This window comes from Cavia porcellus, unplaced genomic scaffold, assembly GCF_034190915.1.
Source record: "Cavia porcellus strain 051 isolate PalLab524CR breed Dunkin Hartley unplaced genomic scaffold, mCavPor4.1 scaffold_14, whole genome shotgun sequence".
Taxonomy (NCBI): Eukaryota; Metazoa; Chordata; class Mammalia; order Rodentia; family Caviidae; genus Cavia; species Cavia porcellus.
Window position 1 is genome coordinate 34,624,904 of NW_026947497.1, and position 14,450 is coordinate 34,639,353.

Consider the following 14,450-nt stretch of genomic DNA (forward strand, 5'->3'; position numbering starts at 1 on the left):
GAGTTCAATCCCCAGTGCCAATAATTAATTAATAAATTAATTTGTAAAAAGGGTTTGGGGTGACCAGTGGTAGAGCACCCCAGGTTTGATTCTGAATACCACAGATACACAACTCCCAAACAAGCAAGCAAACAAAACGCATCTTTGCCCACAAGTTCAGCATCTCCTCCTCTAGACAGCTCAATTCTTATTTCTAGCCCCAAAGCCACCAGCATGCCTGGTGCCAGATGTGGGCCGAGCATCGCTGGTGCTGACTTTGCAGAGCGGAATATTCTGTTTTCACTACACAGTGCTGTTGTTCTCCCAGGCTTAGGCTGCAGCCTGTTTTGGCAAAGTGCTTTGCTTTCACCCAAGTCTGAAGAGCATTTTGAAGTTGTGCTGCTTTCCCACACCTACTAGAGGCTCTGAGCTCTTCCACCGCATTCTTTCACATCATTTCTTTTATTGAGAGCTCATTTCATAAACCCCCTTTCCCTGAGGCTTCGCACGTTTGCCCTGCTGTACTCTGCCCCCACCAGTGTGGTCACAGGCTGGGAGATGGAGCCCTTAATCACACAGGGTACAGCGGTAGCAGCAGGACTTGTACTGGGTGTTGGGGAGGAGGTGGGGTGGCAGCGTGACTCAGCTGCTGCCTTCCAGACAGCCCGTGTGCCAGGAACAATCAACAGTTGGTGGGTCCAGCCTCAGCCCCCAGGTGGGACTTGCTTGTGTGTTCATAGTGAGCAGTGACTTTCCGGTTACCCTGGCTTAGCCTGCATCTTCCGTTGTTCCCAGCTCAGTTTAGGAGGCACAGTGCCTCCACTGCTGCAACAAGCAAAGTGCTGATCTGATCTGATCTGATTCATTCTACCACCCATGTCTCTCCACGGAGAACTAACAAGACTCATCTGTTTACCAGACTGATGTTACTTTTGCAATAAGTGTATTTTCACAAGCTTCTTGTATTTTATGCATCTTCCTACATTTAAGGAAAACAAGTCTGTCAGTTCTCGGCTGTGCATGCTGAGCGCCTGGAGTGCTCTGTGAACGTGGGCTCACTTTTCACTGACTGCACCCTGGTCTGCAGGGAGAGGCTGGGGACCCTAGCAGCACCTCAAGTTCCTGGGTGGGAGGAGCCTCCAGTCAGCAGTGGGGAGACCCATCAGGGCATTGCCAGGTTCCCCGAGAGCTTGTGGTTGGTGCCCAGCTCTGGCTTGCAGCATTTGCTCGCACTGCCAACAAGGACACAGGACAGACTGAGTGAAGAGACTCTTAGATAATCATGGACTTCCTGAGCTCCTGTTTATTGCTTATCTTTGATCGTTTGAGACATGTTCTCACTATGTAACCCAGGCTGACCCTAAATTTGGAGCGATCCTCTTGTCTCGGCCTCCCAGGTGCTGTGATTACAGGTGTTTGCCACAGTGCCAGGGTTTATCAAGTCCCATTTCAGTATTGCCCATTCCTTAATACCCCCCCAACAGACACACACACATGTGCCCACACTAGTCTGCTAGTTGGACTGAATCATCACCTGGGCTGTTCTGGTTCTGAGCCCTTGAGTGAAGAAGCTGTCTGGGCCTTAGTCTTCCCATCGGTAATAAGGAGGTTGGGTCACGTGGGTTCTACGGTCAAAGCTTTTCTGGGCCGTTTTCCTGGCGGGAAAGCTAAGTAGAGCATGAGAGCTCAGACAGGGGACAGGAAAAAAAGGAAAGTTAAGGGCCACTCTGACAAATTGAATGTCTCAAGTCCAAGGCGGTCCCTTCCCACTGGCACTGACCAGGAGCCCTCACTTTAGCCAGGGATGGGTCAGGGGTGTTCAGGAGAGGTACAGCTCCTGCCTTCTGAGTCACTGAGCGAGAATGGAGCGGCTAACTTCAGGGCAGAAGCTGGGGGCTGGGCAGGAGGGGGTCGAGGACGCGGGGGTGGCGACTACAAGGACAGCCAGCAACATCAAAGGCACAGCACAGAGGTCCAGCGGCTGGCTCATGCAGGGCCGCTGACTCGCTGCTGCAAATAGACCTGGGGCAGCCAGGAGAGACGCTCACACATCCAGGCTGACCTGATTCGGTTCCGGCAGCCGGAAGTGCAGGAGAGAGAGAGGGCAGAATAACCTGACTCGAGGTAGCTAATTAAATAATCAAGAAGACACGACAGTTGCCATGGCATTAAAACAAGCCGTGCCACATTAAGCTTCTTTGTTCTCTTTTGCATGATGCAGGTACTTGCAATCTGTTTTCCTGTTTGCAGTCTTGCCAGTTTAAACTGAATTTAGACCCCTGGGCATGGAGGAATGGACGAGGTGGCCCAGATATTTTCGTTTGGGTCAACATTGGCCAATATTTTTCCTCCCTGGTTGTCTTGAGTCTTTTGTGCTTCTTACGAGATAGGAAAACCCTAGAGTGGGTTGTTCTGGTGAAGCCAAGGAGTGGCGTTTTTTTGTTTTTTTTTTTTTAAGGTAGAAAAGTTGGAAGCAGTTTACAGAGACAACTGCTTTAAAATTGCTTCAGAAAAATCAACAGGAGGCAGAAATGTGAACAATAAATACAATCACCATCAAAAATCAAACGTGCTTTTAAAATATTTTTACTTTATTGCTCTAAAAATTCATTTACTGGGTTATAATTATGATTTTTGTGTTTGCATTTTGGAGATGCATAGGAAGAATACATTGTATACTCTTGAAGTTATCATCCTCTGGATGAATCAAAGGGCAGGAATTTAAGCTTAACTTAAATGTGTTTAACACAATGTTGCACAAACATAGCAACATTGGCCAAGTTTTCACATTGACCAGACTCCCAGACCAGAACACTCAAGTCATCTGGCAAATATCTTTGTAGATAAAGGCACTATGGAAGATAAATTCCATCCAGAAATTTACCCAGCCTAGAATTAGAGGAAATGAAACTGTGTGATGTAGGAGAGAAACAATCCTGACACAGTGTCATGAAAGATGAACAGCCGGTCTCCCACCACCCCTGCACAGATGGATCTGGCAGCTGCTGAGACTTAGAGGTCTTTCTCCACCCTGCAACTTCTTCAAAGTGATTTCTCCGCACAACATCCTACACAGCCCTTGTTAACTGATTTTTACTTTTGTTTATTTTTTTTCAGGCGCTAGGGATCAAATTGGGCCTCACTCATGCTGAATGTTTACACTACCGCTGAGTTACATCCTCAACCCAGGTTTTTAGTTTTAAAGTCATAATCACTTAATTCACATAATCACATAATTCACTTTATTCCTGACAAAACAGGCAAGTTACCTTTAATGAGAATTTGAGTACCTCCAATCTATCAGTTACAAATCCAAACATTGTCTACATCCTCACTGCCTCTCAATTTATTTGCCTGCATACTTACTACATTTCTGAGATATGGTTTTGATAAATTGCTAAGTTGCCCAAGGTTGGCTTGAACTTGCAATCCTCCTGCTTCAGCCTCCCAAAGCACTGAGATTACTGGTGTGCACCATCACCATACCCTTTGTGCTTGTCTGAGGGCAACCTGACTCCTAAGTGCTTGGGGGAAACACCTCATTTGTACTTCATGGGCTACCAACAGTGGCTTCATCTTCCTTAGGCCACTTTGGATTTTTAGATAAGCAAGACAGAGGAAGAGCCATGTGACTATCTTGTGACACTGCCCATGTTTTCCCAGGTACCCAGGTAGAGGCTGTGTGGGAGCAGAGAGGCTTCCCCTTCACCTGCAGCAGCCTCCTAACCATGCAGCTGCCTTCTACTGTCATGGAGATGGGATACAAGGTATCTTCCTCATGACCAAATGGAACTCTGTTCAGAAATAAAAATGCCCTGCGAGTACCTTATCTCAGGCGTAAGTAAGGGCTGGCCAACTAGGTGTGGCTGGGGCCTGGGCACTGACAGGACACCTCATCTCCAGGCCATCCATATGGAGAGGGCCACATGTGCAGCCATCCCTTTGGGCTGTACTTTGCTGAGGACCTGATTTGCAGTCTCCTCAAATCAAAGTATTCTTTTAGGTCCCTTAGGGTCCTCCTGATTGATCTCTGCACTGAGTCAGTAGGTCAATTCCCAGGAACAGATAGATTCCCAGGACTGTGGCCGGCCTTTTGGAACAGATAGATCTAGCGAGCCCTGCTCAGGTTCCTGAGCTGCAGACAGGGATGCAGAGAGCCCAGCGCGGTGGTGGCTGAAGGCTCTGTGGGCATCCACTGAGCAGCTCACTGGCAGGACTTCTGCAGCTGGGCACCCGGCCTACCTTGACCAGGGCTTCTGCAGGGAGGGAGCTGCTCAGCTGAGCAACTTGGCCCTGGCCTCCAGTTCTCTACCTATGCAGGTGTGGCAGAGGTCGGGAAGCAGCTGAGTCCTTCGCAGTGGTAAGACATGAGAGAGAGAGAGAGAGAGAGAGAGAGAGAGAGAGAGAGAGAGAGAGAGAAAGAGAGAGAGAGAGGCAGCATGATGACCTTTCCCCTCCCACAAATCCTGTGGGTTGTGGTTTCTACAGTGACTCGCCTTAATATTTCAGTAGCCCCTCTGAACACGTGTGTGGAGGATGCAGGGGATGTGGGGTAGATTCCTCTTGTTTACAGACTCACTTTTATCCAGGGACTCTTTATTGCCACCATCTGCTCTCTGAGTGTTTAGAGGGATTTATCCTGAAGGGAAAGTAACTGGACGTCTCTGATTTGATTTATACGTAACTGTGAACCCCAAGACAACACAGGTTGGAGGATCTGCCTCGAATCTCACAGCTAAAATCAGCTGAACAAGGTCTGAATGAAAGCCTACGGTCTCATGCAGGCCACTGAGAGCTCTCAGGTGCGGGGACAAGGGAGAGCCGGAGAGAAGAGAGAGGAGCAGCTGACAGAGACACCTGCTGTGTCCTGCGAGTGGTCCTGAAAATGATTATGGACTCTGCTCCTCACGGCTCATCTGGGGCCCCAGAGCTAGGGACAGTGGGATGCAGCCACAGCCACCCCAGTTGTGAAGAGGCACCTTCAGGGCAAGGAAATTGCAGCACAGATGTGGAGAGATCACACCAGATGGGGATCGCGTCCAGGGAAAATTCCCCGCTGCTATTGGAGGGAGACTTCTGTCCCCGGGTGGACTTTTGAGCAACTATCATGGAGCCCATGGTAGAAGGGGAGCGTCAAAGCACAATGTAAATGAGATTACAATAAACTGTAATGAGCTGATCACATGCGGTTGTTTTTGGATGTTCTGCAGCGCATGCGCCCACAAGACCTGGCTTAGTCGGTAGTGGGCACTCTCTGGTTTCCAGAGCTTGTCCTGCCCCCCCCCCAAGCCTCTGGCATGTGCACCCTCTGGTCTTTCCTGGGTGCTGTGAGCTCTGTAACCCAGCGCTTTCCGTGCTGTCGTTGCTGAAGCGGCTTCAGGCCCCTGCACTGAGAGGATTGCACCTATTTTCCGCCTCATTTCTAGATATTTTCTAAAAATACAGAGGTGTGGGTAAAATGTGCTTATAGAACCCACAGTGGTCTGTATTTCTAGGCGAGCCCGATGTTAAGAAATATTTCATGTTAATTCCCTTTCCAAGAATGCCCTTGATTCTTCCTGCTACAGTCCATGGAGTGTTTGCATGTCCTGCTTGGTACTGGGAATCGAACCCGGGCCCTTTCCACTGGAACGATATTCGCGAACAACATGCCTAGCAATTTTTTGAAGAGAGAATCTCCTTGAATTGCTAAATTGTTCAATCTCAAACTGCCTCAGGCTCCTGGAGCACTGAGATTATAGGTGTGTGTCACTATGCCCAGAAAAAGTGCATAGTGCGTAGTATTTCACAAGGCACCCTTGTGACAATATTCTTAAAATTATAATAAAAATGTAAAACAAATCTACAATTATGTCATTCAGAGAAGCAATCATAGCCCAGTACTCTGGCACTGAATGCTAGTATTGAGGAGGCAGAGGCAGGAGGATCATGATTTCAAGGCCAGCCTGGACTAAGTAATGAAATCTATTTAAAAGAAAAATTAACCCTCATCCCCAGAAGCCAGTATGTACTATGAAGACAGGAACTAATGCATTTGACAGGAACTAATGCATTTGCCTAGAGCATCTAAAAAATATAAATCAAAACATTAACAATGGTTTTGCATATAAATTGTCCTGTGTGATCTCAAGCTGTTTATTTTTTTCTCACTTAAACTCATTTTCTTATCATGACTACTATTGACCAATATCATTATAAAAGGGAATTACTTTTAAAACACTCTCAGAGAGCAGCAAGTTTCTTTTCTTTCCTAGGCCTCTGTGTGTGTGTGTGTGTGTGTGTGTGTGTGTGTGTGTGTGTGTTTACAGTATACAGTGGGCACTTCAGTCATCTCTACCCGTGGAGAGTTCTTGAGGACTAATCACCACAATGCAGGTGAAACACCTCACCTAGACCTGGGCTGATGCCAGTGTACAAGGCATTGTGGCCACCGTTGTCCCAGCTGCCAACACAGGCACTTGCACCTCTCTTTCTGGCCCTGTTCCTCCTCCATGCATCAGGAAGTGGCCGTTTGAGTCAGATCCCGCTGGTGACATTGCCTGCTGGTGTCAGCCTCATTCCCAGGGTCAGACCCACACAAGTAGATGCTAGTACCTCTGCCCGTCACCATGCTGCAAGCTGCATGTCACCTGCCCGTCCACAGGCCAGGCCCTCCAGACACACTGCACCTTTGTTAATCAAGCCCTGCCCAACCTCAGGGCCTTTGCAGCCAGGGCTCCCTCTCCCTGGATTCCTGTCCCCTCTTCTCCTCATGGCTAGTTTCAGAGCTCGGCATCAAAGCAGCCTCCAGGGAGAGTTCCTCAGTGTCTCCCTTGTCGAACTGTCACTACCTCACACATTTCTGTTTGCTTGTTTTATGCTATTAACAGCAGCCTTTCTGCAGACCTTGTTTGTCAGGTCAGAGCTGTCACAGGCCCTTGCACCATCCAGCACATCTCTGGTGGTTGATGCATGGTTGTTAAATGCTGTAATTGGGTGAAGACCTTTGTCAAATGAGAAAGGAATGAATCACCTCTTCCCTGTGTTTCCTTAAGGAGGAAGAGGGGTTCTCTGCCACACACACTTCCACTGAGGGGAGGCTGATTAAACAGTATCTCAGAACCACCTGTTTCTCAGTCTCTCTTCTGGATGGGATTGGATTTGTTACTTTCCAGCACTGATTGAGATCTTTTTTTCTTCTTATTCAGAGGCGATTTAGATTTGAAAAGCGAACTCTTTTAGGCTTTAACTCCACTATATGAGGCTGGACAAGCAGTCCCCATGCTACAAAGAGGTCATGTTCCTGAAGTTTCTTTGTGTACGTTGTTTGTTTCCAACACAGAATGCATTTTTCACTGGAAACAATGTTCTCAGAGAGCCTACAAAAGCCTATTTAACCCACAGTCCTAAGTAGGGGGGAAAATCCGTTGAAATTCTAGGAAACACAAGAAGGGAAATGAATAGGAAGTACAATTTCAGTGTTCCTCTCCAATGCTAGAGCTCGAGGGAAAGCAGCTTCCAGCAAAGGAGGAGGAGGAGGGGGCAGTGAGGAGACAGGGCTTGGGGAGGACCCAGGACAGAGGGTCCCCAGCTCTCAAGGCCGGGTCAGTCCTGTCCCTGGAGCTGAGGCTGTGGACACACAGGGCCTGGCAGGGACAGGTCTCAGCCTGTCTAGGGAACATTCCTGCTGACCCACCTGCTGCAGAGGCCTGCAAGGGGCTGACGCTGCCAGGACTTCCTCCCATTGAATTCTAGAGATGGGAATCGACACAGGAGGATTCTTCCAGAAAGCCAAGACTCAGGCATGCGCTATGTAAGGCTCAGGAGCTTCCTTCCAAGAATTTCTGCCTGCATCACCTGAATATAATTGTGGTCCTACATCTTTAAAAAACACGAGGTTCACTTTTGCTTTCATCATTTTTTTTACCACAATGTAATTTCAGAAAGCCCTCCACCCCATCTCTGATTTTTGTGCTGCTACTTTGACACAAAAACTTCAACTTGTGTTTTAGCTGCTTCCAAAAAGGGTTGTCATGATGATGGAGATGCTAGTATCACACATAAATGTGCAGAGTTTGACTAATACTGTTTCATAAAATGTGAGATTGAAAAGAGCAATATTTCTTAATTAAGGGATTATTTTATGAAATGTGTAATTTAAATATGTGTGGCCCAAACAAATACATTAAATGTTACTGACAAATGACTTGTCTATATAATAATATTTTATATTATCCACATAATAGTTTATATTATCCCTGATAGGCTAATTAAGGGGGGAGGACGTCAATGAAAAAATAGGGGTCACATTACATAAGGCACCTCTTTGTTTTTGGGTGTTTGCAGCGTAACCTCAGTACCAGTTTATTTCTAAAAGAGGCAGAACATCCTGGACTAAGACTAAGAAGAAGGCCCAGGCTCTAGTTTTGGATTTACTACTTAACTGAGCTATGTCCTCTGGACCAGTCACTTACCTCTGTATCTCAGTTGAATCAGCAGGAAAAAACAGACTCTATCACGCTTCTTACACCATTTTTTTTAAATCCTGGGGATTGAACCAGGGTTCGCGCATGCGCAGTGAGTGCTTTGCCACACCTACATCTGCAGCTCTCTATGCCACTTTTAAAATCGTCTTTGTTACCAATCCATATGCTCACATTATTAATTAATGTATATTAATAATTGGAATCGGGGCCTGGATAATCCCTGATGACTATCCATTTAAAACCGTTTTTGATTTTACTTAGTAATCTGTTTACTTATATGTCATATCTAGTCGCAGCTGTCCATTAAACAGAACAATAAGATGAGGGCACATGTATTGGCCTCTTTGGAGATGTGGTTGTGTAAGTCCCCATCCAGGCTCTGTGCTTCTTCCATGGAGATTTCTCTCTACAGTATCAGCTGCTTTGTGATCAGGTGGATCAGGACCAAATCCAGGCCCCATCCTTGTTTAGCTCTCTGATCCTGAGCAAATATGGCCATCGCGCAGTGCCCACCTCTTTCTAAAATAATAATATCCACTTCCTTGGGTGATGGAAAGGAGGACGTGAAATCCCTCCTGCATGTCAAACGGCAATAAATAAGTGTTGTTGTTACTATTATTTTAAAATCTAGGCTGGTGATTGCATCAGTTTCTAAAGGCTGCTGTAACCAAATACCACAAGCTAAGCAGTTTAAAATAACACATTATTCTCTCGCAATCCCCAAAGGCTGTATGCTTGAAGTCAAAAGGCCAACGGCTCCATGCTCTTGCTGAGTCCCAAGTGGGAATCCCTGCTTGACTTTCCAGCTTCCGGTGTTTGCCCATGGTGGTGTGTCCCCACATGTCTTTTCTTGTGCATGTCTGTTTGTAACTACATTTTCCCAACACTACACCAGTCAAATTGGATTGGGGATCACCTGATCACCTGATTTCACCTTTATTCCCTTGGCAAAGACCTTATTTTTTTCTTTTCTTTACTTTGGTTTAGTTTTGCTTTGTTTGACACAAGGTCTCGCTATGTACTTTAGGGTGGTCTCAAACTCATGCTATCCTCCTGCCTCAGGCTTCTGAGGCTTGGGACTGTAGGTGTATACCACCACACCTGGTTCTGCAAAGATCCCACGTTATGGTTTGTGTCTGGATGTTCCCCAAAAGCCTTATGCAGTCATGGGGGTGAATTTTCAGAGGTGGCTAAATCTAGAGTTTGTGATTGATTCATGGTCCAATGCTGGGACTAAGGGTGTGAACGCTACACACACACTAAGGTAGGTAGCCTGCATTCAATATAAGGGACAGAAAAATATTTTTTCTCTCTCCTCTCTTTTGTTGCTTTTGCTGTTGTCATGGTTTATGTCTGTGTCCCCCAGGCCTCATGAGTTTGCATTGTGCATTTGCATTGTCTAGTGCTTGGATTGATGGTGTCAGTGCTACATCCACAAAGGGGTGGAGCCAGGATATGATGTAATGGCAGGAAGAAGGTGTGTCTTGCTCTTTGCCGGTTCTGGTTTTGCTGTTGGCAGCCGCCATGAACTGCGGCCCAGCCATGCCCGCCTGCCTTGGAGCCAACTGAGTGTGGACTAAAACCTCCAAAAACTGTAAGAAATAAATCTTTTCTTTCCCAACTTTGGGCTTCAGGTATTTTGTCTCAGCAATGAGTAAAAAGTAACTAAGACAGCTGTCTTCTGCTGCTATAAACTGTTGCCACTCTGCCATACCACCCTGCCTTAGAGCCAGCTGATTAAGGACTGAAATCTCTACAAACTGTGAGCTAAATAAGTTTTCTGCCTTTAGTTTTGGGTGTTGGACATTTTTTCTAAGTAATGAGAGAAAAACAACTAAGACACCCTATTTATAAATGAGGTCTCAGTCTGAGATGCTGGGATTTGGGGTGTGAACATATTGTTTTGAGGAGACATAACTCAACCCGTAGCAATTAATGATTTTTTTCTTTCAAAAATTCTCCAAAGTAATTCTTCAAAGAAATTGTTATATATTGCAAACTTATACTAATAAAAATGTTTTAAAATTCTCCAGAGAATGATGTTTTATATTTTACTCTAGAAAGTAAGACTGTAAAAGATGTTGTGTTGTCTGTTAATAATACTCTGCTATCTGGGTTAAGAGTGTGGCTCCGGGGTAGAGAATCTGTTTAGGATGTGTAAGGACCTCAGTTCAATCCCCAGCATCTATACATGTGTGTGTGTGTGTGTGTGTGTGTACACACACACACACACACTGTAATGGTCGATATATTGTGTCAAATTGAGAAGTTTAGAAGTTTAAGTGTCAGCAGGGGGCCAAGGGCCTCACTTTGTAAACATCCTCATTCTGTGAAAGAGGAGGCCATAGAGTTGGTATGAGTGCTATACCTACCCTGGGGGTAGGATGGGAGCCTGATTACATTATACAGGAGGGAAAGAGGCTTGCTCTCTCTGCTCCTCCCCTTTTACCCTTGCTACTTTTGCTCTCTTCTACCACCATGGGCTGTTGCCCTCTGCCACATCACCCTGCCTTGAAGTGAGCTGATTATGGACTGAAACTTCCACAGACTGTGAGCTAAATAAACCTTTCCATCCTTAATTTTGTGTGTTAGGTATTTTGTCTTAGCAATAGAGAAAAGTAACCAAGACAGAATTTGGTACCAGCAGTGACTATATACTTCACCATGTGGTTTAAGAGCCTTTGGGAATGGATTGTGGGAAGAGTTTGGAAAGCTTTTGAGATATTGCCTGAAAGAGTAGAGCTGGGATGTCTTAGGCTGTTCTGTACATGGAATTCTGATCAGAGCACAGAGGATCAGAAGGCTGACAGAAATGCTACCTGTAAAGACCAGGCTGGGAAGATGGACTGCATTAGTTGGACAGTTGGTTGGACAATGTACATTATGGCTTGACAGAAAGTTTTTCTGCATTTTGCTTGTTTGCAAAGGCTCTGCCTGAGACTAATAAGGGTGGTGGACTAATTAATCTGGCAGGAGAAATTTCAAGGCAGTTAAATGCTGAGGTTGTGACATGGCTATTATTGGGAGCTTTTAACAAGATTCATGAATCAAGAGCACAGAACCCAGCAGAATGATTTTAAATATTGTGGGTTTGGCTATAAGGGAAGCTCCAGTAAAACTGTGAACTACAAAGGTAGAGCTGAGGAGATCTTGATTTCTGAGAAAGAACAGGAGAGTATAAAAATGACCTGAGGGCATCACTAGATGCAACAAATCTCCACCCTTTGCACCCTCAAAACTGCAAAAATGAAAAACTTTGCTTTGAGGAGAACGTTGAAAAGCATGAAGTTCCAGAATGGCAGTGGCCATACCATGTTCCAGAATGACATCAACAAAGAAAATTTCCTCAGAATTGGATCCAGAGTGCCCAGCAATCCAGAGATGACTCCTACAGCCAAGAGAGAGAGAAGCCTGGTTACTGTACCAGCTGTCAGCAGACCTTGGCATCATCTGTGTGGTGCTGGTTTTAGGTGTATGCAGAATATGAGTGGTGGGGTGAAGAAAGCCTCCACCCCAATTTTAGAAGGCTTAGAAGGCCAGGCAACGTGCTCCCAAGAGGACAATATGTGAAGCTGTGAGGATGAAGCCAAGGGTGCAGTGGAGACTCTGGAAGTTTGAAAAATCTAGGAATGTGGATCATCCAAGGAAAGTTGCAAGGAGAAAGCAAAACAGGCCCAAGAGAGAAGACACAGGAGATACAGCCACTGGAAGTGCCTTAAGGTGGACCCATCTAAACCTTTTGGAGCTCACAATTTGTCATAGGTTGCTTTGGATACTGCACATGGAACTACAGGACTTAATGTTTGTCCTGTTGGATTTTGGACTTGCTTTGGTTCCAATTCTTTGTATCATCATTTGTAAATTTTGGAATGAATGTGTTTATCTTGTGCCATTGTATGTTGGAAGTGTTTAGCTTTTCATTTATACAGGAGCTCACAGCTAAGAGTTTTAGTTTACATCTTAGAGGAGACTTGAGACTTGAACTTTTAAGCAACACCAAAACTGTTAGGACTGTGGCTACTCTGAGAGATAGACTATATGCCTTTTGCATAAAGAGATGTGTATAAGTCTTTGGGGGGTTGGGGAGGAATGTTGTGGTTCTAGTGTAATATAATGTGATAGACTTAATGCTGGTTGCTAAGGATTGTTAAACCTGTGTTACAGTGTTTAAGTTGTGAAATGATAAGAATGTCTTTGTATCTAGAAACCAGTTTAAAGAAACAAGGGTTTGGGGGCTGGGGATTTAGCTCAGTGGCTTCAGCGCCTGCCTGGTAAGCGTGAGGTCATGAGTTCAATCCCTGACACACACACATAAAAAGGCAGAAACAAGGGGTAGGTTGTTAGGGTTGATGCACTGTGTCAATTTGAAAACTTTAGAAGTTTGAACTAAGTGACTCAGCAGGGGGCCAAGAACCTCACTTTGTAAACCTCCTGAGCCCGTGTGAACAGAGGGCAGGGAGATGGTGTGAGTGCTACCTGCCCTAGTAGGGAAGGTAGCCTGCTTACAATATAAGAGAGGGAAAGAGGCTGCTTCACACCCTGATTTTTGCGCTTGTTGCTTTTGCTGTTTTCTGCACCATGACAGATTGCCCCTCACCATGCTACCCTGCCTTGGAGCCAGCTGACTACAGACTGAAACTTATACAAGCTGAGATAAATAAACCTTTTCTTTCTTAATTTTGGATGTTGGGCATTTCATTTCAGCAAGAGAGAAAAATAAGCAACATACACACTAATTCAGATATAAAAACTATAAACCTTTAAATCAATTTTGATTACCAATAAATATGAGAAAAAAGATGTGGCTTTATGCAGAAGGAGCGATTCCTTTCAGCAGGACCCTGTCAAGAATAAAGCACAAACGGTCCATTTTCAATGAGCCGCTGCCCGTCATCTCTCACCCAGATGAGCATCAGCCAAGCTCATGCTCTCTCAGGTGACAGCAAAGCCCTTCACTGGATCTGCATTGCAATAGTCATCAAATGCTGTCCTCACATCTTGCCTGCAACAGGAAGCAAGGACCTTCGTTTTGACTGTTGGACTCAAGCAGGCCCAGGTTCCTATTCAAGCTCTGTCACTAGTGAGGCAGTTACTGATGTCTCTGTTTGCCCTTGTGTGACACAAGAGTGTAACTCCTGGATGGTGTGAGATTTGGAGCACCTGTTGCTAGACAGACAGGGAGTAGTGAGGCTACGAGCTTGGAAGCACCTTGGTATTTTAGGCACCTAAGGGGACATTTTTTTCTGAACATATCTTCCCAAGATCAGAACAGTGAGGCTATATGCCACATTAGCAGAGAAAGAGGCATAATTTCCACGTGGCTCCAAAGCTTGCATAGCCAGAGATGTCACTTTCCAAGGAAACTGGTGTGGTCTCAGATACCTGTCCCCTTTTCTGATCTGTCCTTTGTGGACTGAAGGAACATCACCTTACTATGAGCACAGGAAGTCAGTGTAAGAGAAGCTCATTGGGGGAGGGAAGCGGGGTGCAGAGTGTAGGATGCAAAAACAGGGACAGATCTGGAGAGGAGCTGGTGCCAGCCAGAGAGCTCGAGCCCCTGATGCGAGGATGCTGGGGTAGCATGAGGGTGAAGGAGGAACCGACAGAAAGCTGAGCAATGAGAAGCAGAAGAGAAACAGGACAACTGCCTGCGACTTCGGATTCTGTCCAGCTCCTTCTGCCGGGGAGACTTACTATTAATGCTTTTGAAATGTTTAACTGATGCATAAATCATACCTATTTATGGGGCAGCATATGTTGTTTCAATACAATGCTAAGCCTTAATTTGTATCCTATTCTACTAAAGTCTACTTGGGCAGGATGTTTTACTCCAAGTGTCAGCCTTGCTCTTTCTGTGCTTCTTTCTTCTTCCTTCCTTTCTTTCCTTCTTTTTCATGTTTATTTAGTTTTTTTTTTGTACCAGTGTTCAAACTCACAACCTTGCACTTGCCAGGCAGGCGCTTACACCGCTGAGCTAAATCCCTAGCCCCTATTTTTTTTTTTTTT